This window comes from Dendrobium catenatum, unplaced genomic scaffold (assembly GCF_001605985.2).
Source record: "Dendrobium catenatum unplaced genomic scaffold, ASM160598v2 fragScaff_scaffold_72, whole genome shotgun sequence".
Taxonomy (NCBI): domain Eukaryota; kingdom Viridiplantae; phylum Streptophyta; class Magnoliopsida; order Asparagales; family Orchidaceae; genus Dendrobium; species Dendrobium catenatum.
This window is the reverse complement of record NW_021318534.1, coordinates 3,735,405-3,741,996: the sequence shown is the minus strand read 5'-3', so window position 1 is coordinate 3,741,996 and position 6,592 is coordinate 3,735,405.

Sequence of the window (6,592 nt, the reverse complement as noted above, 5' to 3'; positions counted from 1 at the left end):
TTATAGTGGGCTCGAGGAACCAATCTTCCTTAGGATACTTAACCCCACAACTCAAGGAAGTCCAGCTTATAAACTAGATTGATGTAATTTGAATAAGAATTTAAATTACTTAGGTAATTAATAATTTATTAATTTTAAAATTTCATACTCCATTGAATTCATTCGTGATATTATTACAGTGGGCTCAAGGAACCAGACTTCTTTAAGAAACTTAGCCCACAGATCAAAGTAATCCATCCTAAAACCTTCATCTTTGGAGTGCTTATTATGTATTAATGGTTGATTGATCAATTTTACTAATTAAGTTAATTATTTATAAAATTTTAGTTAATTATTGAGTTTTTTGAATTTTGGAATTATTTAATTTATTAAATTAAATGGGGTCAAAATTTGACTTTTAAAATTAAAGTTAAATTTGAAATTTTGATGATTTTTCTTAAATACTAGAATTTATGATGAGTAATTAATCTCTAAGTTTGCTAAAATTGGATTTTTCTACATTAAGTTATAAAATTTTGAAGTTTTGACCTCGGTTTGAAGTACGATTGACTGGAAAGTTGGCTTTTTTACTTTTACATGTTTCTAGTGGTTTGACATTTTTAAAAATACTAGACCATAAATGGAGTTAAATGATTTTAAGTTTGGTTAATTTGGATTTTTCTAGATTTAATTATGAATTTTAATATTTGATTAATTAATTAAATAGTTAATTAGGAGGGTGTTAATGATTTTGATCCAAATCAATTACAAACTTCTTGAAATCACTCCCAAAGGTCAAAAATGACATAAGCGAGTGTTTGCAAGATTTTAAGAATTTTTAATCATTTTTTTATTAATTAAATTAATTAAGTGTTAATTTTCATAAAAAAAAATTTAAAATAAGCCTTAAATTGGAGTCAATTGATAGGGCTTTTAATTTTTGAAGATCGAGGATTTAATTATAATCATTTTGATATATTATGTAAATTTTTAAGGTTTAATTTGAATTAATGATGAATTAAATAAGTTTCTTGGTCAATCTTAAGGGTTAATTTTGAGTTACCTAAATGGTGAACCAAATGAGTTCCATTTTAAGTGAAATTTTGACCATGAGTTCACATGATCTCAAGGTTCAAGCCAACTGAATTTGGGCCTAAGATGGATCTTCTAAGGTGATTAACAAAACCACCTAAGGTAACCCTAGGGTTTCCTTCAAGGATTTAAATTAAACAACCTAGAAATGGGGTTGGGGTGACATTGGGGTTTGCCTAGCCCTTACACAATGCATAATTAACACCCAAAATCACACAACCTAGTTTCTATTGGAAATATAATTATGTTAGATTAGATTTAGGGGTTAAACCATGACCCTTAAACCTAAATTAACATAAACTTGCACTTAATCAAATCAAACATGCGAAAGAAATTTTGGACATGTTAGAGACATGCCTAACATTGATCTCCCAAGATTTCAAGTCATGGTGAAGAGTCCTTAAGCAATTATTGCAAAAATACCCCTAGGGTTATTATTGTAATTAACTACATTGCACGCATAACCATAGCTTGAAATCATAGGGCTTTTGTAGGTCTTCTCAAGACCTTTACAATGAGCCTAAGAATATCTAATTTGGCCAAATGTGTGTGTTATGATATTTTGAAGTTCTCTGCAATTTTTGTAAATTTTAAATGGCAAATTACCTAGTCATCTCACTTTTCCTCGCGGGTACATTCTGATTGGCCAACCAATAATTATCGGTTGACTAGATAACACTGAATTAAATGTGGCCATTGGATAATTAATTGGATTGCTACAGTTAATAGCGGTTATGAACCGCAGGATTAAATTAGAGCCAATGATCATGATCAACTACTCTGACTATGTCTCCAACCTCACATAGCCTTCCGCGATTGTAAGGCTTTTTCGACGTGATCCGGAGGATTCCACCATCAATACTTCACCAAATTTTATAAAGAGCATAAGGGGGACATGCACCTTCAATCCAATGATCAAAATTCACTGGTTTTAAGGTTCATGTCACATTTGATCGAACTACCTAACTAGGGAGCTCATTATCAAATTTTTACCTCAAAGAAGGTCTCAATGAATGAGCTCTCTATCAGGAGCTTGAGTTGGAGATGGATATCACTTCTCCTTCAGATGTTGAGTCTAGAGGATTACTAGAGGCACGACTTTGAGTGATGGGTGGGAAGACTTCGTTAGAGCTCACTTGAAATATAGGCTAGATGATGTTAGAAGACTAGGGAAAGGAAGAAGAGAACTTAAGAAGCTATGGGGAATGTTTTAGAGGGATTGAATGAAAATGAGGGATTTTGAATTAAGTTTCCCTATTCAATTCGTTGTCTCAGGCTTGAATGATTGAAATCACTCAGGCGAGTCATTAGATGACCGCCAAGTGGAGGGGGTAGCTCCTCTGAGCCTTGTGAGCTCGATGCTAATGAGCTTAGGCCCTAGAAGGCCTGTTAGATGAAGCTCGAGATAGAATGGACCACTAGAGCTCCATTTTTATTTTACATGGCCACTGGCAGCCATAGGTCAGGTCAGGGTGAGGTAGAAAGGTCACTGGAGGTTAGGTGAGTCAAATGATGATCTCAATTGTGCATGAGAAGGCTAAATTCACCAAGTTGGTTTGGGTTGACCCAAACCTATCTAGTTTGGGTCAACTTGGGTACAACCCAGGTCAAGTCAAGTGATTAGCTTGATGCGGAAGATAGGTTGAGTTAAGGGCTGCACAATGCAAGTGAAGATTGAACTTGAATTAGTCTATGATGGGAATTATCTCAAGTCAAAGTGGTTTTAACTACTTTGAGCTAGCTTGAGTGTTGACTCAAGTTAACCTAAGTACTAGGCTGACTAAGGTAGATGTGTTAAACATAGGGCCACGGGCCACCCAATGAAAGTGTTGATTTGGTCCGGTGAAGCTTAGGTTGAGAAATGGCCCAACCTGTAGTGGTTTTGACAAACTTGGGCTAGCCCAATTCTTAACCTGAGTTGACCCAAGGGTGTTGCATTCTATGAACCCTAGTTTAAGATTTTTATGATGATAAATAATATTGATTGAGTTATCTTATTCTTCATTGAATATTTTGAATGTTACTCTTGTCTATGAGTACTAATATTTTAGGGAGATCACATACTGCTTAAGATAATGGAAGACTCGAGATTGGGTAGAATATGATATAAAGGAGTTTGTAATGTGTATTTTCTTTGTTTCTTGAGTCTAGCCACAAAAAGTATATGCAAACTAAGTGACCATGCACATATATAGGGGAGAGTTTTTTTTTTTTTTAAGAAAGAAGATAATTTTTATGTATATCATACTGTACGATTTTAAATGATATTGTATGATACACTATGGTCAACGACTATCTTATATGAACTAATCGTACTATAAGATAATGATCGTACTATGCAACTCATTTTCAACCCAAAACCTTAGCCGCCAGATTAACTTAAACAAGTTTTTTAATATTTGCAATTTGAACACATCATACTGTACAATTATTTGAAAACTTACTAAAATTAATCCCCGTGATTAGTCAATTAAATTAAGGCTTGATTAATGATTGTTGATTATACTGTATGACTGTGATTGTACCATACAATGAACCAATATAATTGTGTGGTGTACCAACATTCATACCAGACAAATCTTTAATTTTATTCTAATCATACTATATGAACTTGATCGTACCATACGATGAATTGAGGCTGTTATTAATCATACCAAAGATCATACCGTACGAAACCTTGAATTTTGAATTAATCATATTGTACAATGTATACATCGTACAAGACGACCTGAATATTTTAATTGATCATAAAATATGAATTAGATTGTACCGAACGTTGAACATAGATGAATTTTGGTCATCCCAACATTTTTCTTGTATAAATAAAAGAAATATAGTATGTCGTACTGGACAATATTCATATAGTACTGTACAATATATTGTATAATTGTTGCCTATTTGTACTCCTTTGTACCAGGACAAAAGTGGTTTTGAACTGATCATACTATATGATCTGTGATTATACTGTATGAATATAGATGGCTAAATTGAATTTTTAGGGTTTATTGAAGCCTGTTATATAATCAATTCCTTTGCTTCTTAAAAAGGAGAGAGAGGAATGTGAGAAAGGAAGGGAACTCTTGAGAGGGAGCTTCTTGAAAAGATTTAGGGCTTGTGAGAGAAAGGAGAAGGTGAGTTTGTGCGTGAGGGAGAAGTAGTGTGAGGGGATCACACAGTTTCTCTGAGCCTGTTGCATGCTTGCTCCTTCTATGGCATGAGTAAGTCTTGTGGAAGCTCTCTAGGGGGAGAGCCTTCAAGGTCAAAGTCCTCAAAAGTTATCTGCCTTCTCTAGGAGGGATAAAACAAGAAGGTCCGCTGGCGTCACTGAGAGGGTGACATAGCATCAGGCACTCCGTCACACCAAAGAAAGTGAAAGTGAGTTTGTACAAAGGCTTCTCCACCTTGCTGTTGGAGCAGAAGGAGAGTTACTTTGAGTAGTGCAAATCTTGGAGTGGAGGGCTCTGGGAGTGGACATAGGTCAAGGTTGATCGAACCACTATAAAAATTTATGGTGTGCTTTTTCCATTTATCGCATTTTATTTTTCCATGCATTTAACATTGCTATATCTGTTTGGTGAAATTTTGATTATAGTATTTTGTTGTGCAATTTAAAATTTCATCACTATTGTTGCAATCATTATTTAATCACTAACTTATGCTTCAAATTAGTTATGTCATCTTTTAAAATAAACAAAAATTTACAAAAATAGAACTCATTATTAGGATTTAATTTATTAAAAAAATACCAATTCCCCCCCCCCCCCTCTTGGAACCCCCCCCCCCCCCCCCCCCTCTTGGTGCATCTCATGCTTTTAAAGGGATGGGTGAACTAGGGTAAGTGTGTTGGGTCATGAGAGTCCCAATGTAACCCTTAGTTTGAATTGATTTAGCTTGGGTTGATATTTAACCCATGGAGACCCTTCTTTGGACACTTGGTTCAAGCCATGTGGCTAAGCCAAGTGGGCTCAAGGCCTAGACCATCAAGAGGGGCCTCCCTAGGGACTCAATGAGTCATCTTATGGGTTTAAAAGGGCTTGGCAAAGCCTTGGTCAAAAGGTTTGAAAGGGATAGAGGTGTGTATGTGCTTGGAAAAACTTGGTTGAATTGGTCAACCAAGTTAATCTAGGGTCAAAGGTTAGGTCCATAAAGTTTGGATTGAGCATATGAACTCAATGGAAGTGGTCCCAGGCTAAGAGGACTTCATTTGGCTTGGAATAGCTATTTAAACCCTTAAGGGGGATTTTAATCAACCATGGTTGATTTGGTCAACCAAGTCAAACCAAAGGGTAAGTTTAAGTTTAATGCATTCCTAATGATGTTTAGTATGCATTAGAAAAGGTTTCAAGGTTTGATGTGATTGAGCCATATTGAGTTTTGGGGAAATCCAAAAATGCCCTTAAAGGGCATTTTGTTCTTTTTGACCCATGGTCAACTTTGGGTCAAACTAGGCCTAATAAAATGCAGCTTACTAATCCACATGTCATAATAAGAGTCATGTACATGGTCAGGGGTTTTGGAAAAGGCCTCAAGGTCAAATTCCATAGGGTGAAGGGTCCAATGGTATATGCTCTAAATATTTGAAGGTTTTATAACCATTGAAAATCAATTCAGCTTCTAAAGTTAGAAGTGTCATATTGAGCTCAAATTTGGAGGGTTGACCCTGGCAACATGCCTAAGCAATATGTAAGCTTATGAATCAGAGGTCACTTGACTAGATTTTGAGGTGATTGAAAAATCACCCAAAAAGGATTTTAGGACCTAAGCCCTTAACCCTAAATTTTGCTCTGGCATTCTGGATTTGAACTGGATTTTGGGTTTGAATGAGTGAGTGTGTATTATCCTTATCTATCACAATCAAATGAATGATTGAGATTTATTGGATAGGATTTGAAGTATGATTGAAGGCTGGTTTGAAGTCTAGAGTTAAAGGCTGGGGTTGAAGTTTGGATTGAGGACTATATTGAAATTTGAGTGGGACTTATATGATTGACAAGTGGACAATTGTCAATCATCGGGTCACCAAGAAGGAATATAGGTAGGTCATGATGACCTCATATAGAAAATGAGGTCAACATGTACGAACTGTTCAAATAAAATTTGATTTAATATTTAAATGAGTGAGATTAATTAAACTTAATAAATAAATAATCATTATGTACGATCTAAACATCATATAGGTCGATCATCTATATTAAGAAACCCCACCATCAAATTCTGGTTACTTAAATAAGGGAAATTTGAAAATTATACGAGCCATTTTGTAATGTACAAATGTTAATTAAATTGCTTAATGTAATCCAGAAGATTAAGCAATCAAATCAAGATTAATTATCATTAATAATTGTATGATATGATCTTGATCATACTAGATGATTAATAAAGCGCCCTTCTGGATAAACTTGGTTCATCTTGGGTTTCATCCTAGATGATCTGTGATTACATTGAACTAATTGTACTAAGCAATTTAGAAGCCACAATATTAAAATTTTGGATTTTTGAGAGCTCACTTTTTAAGAGGGGT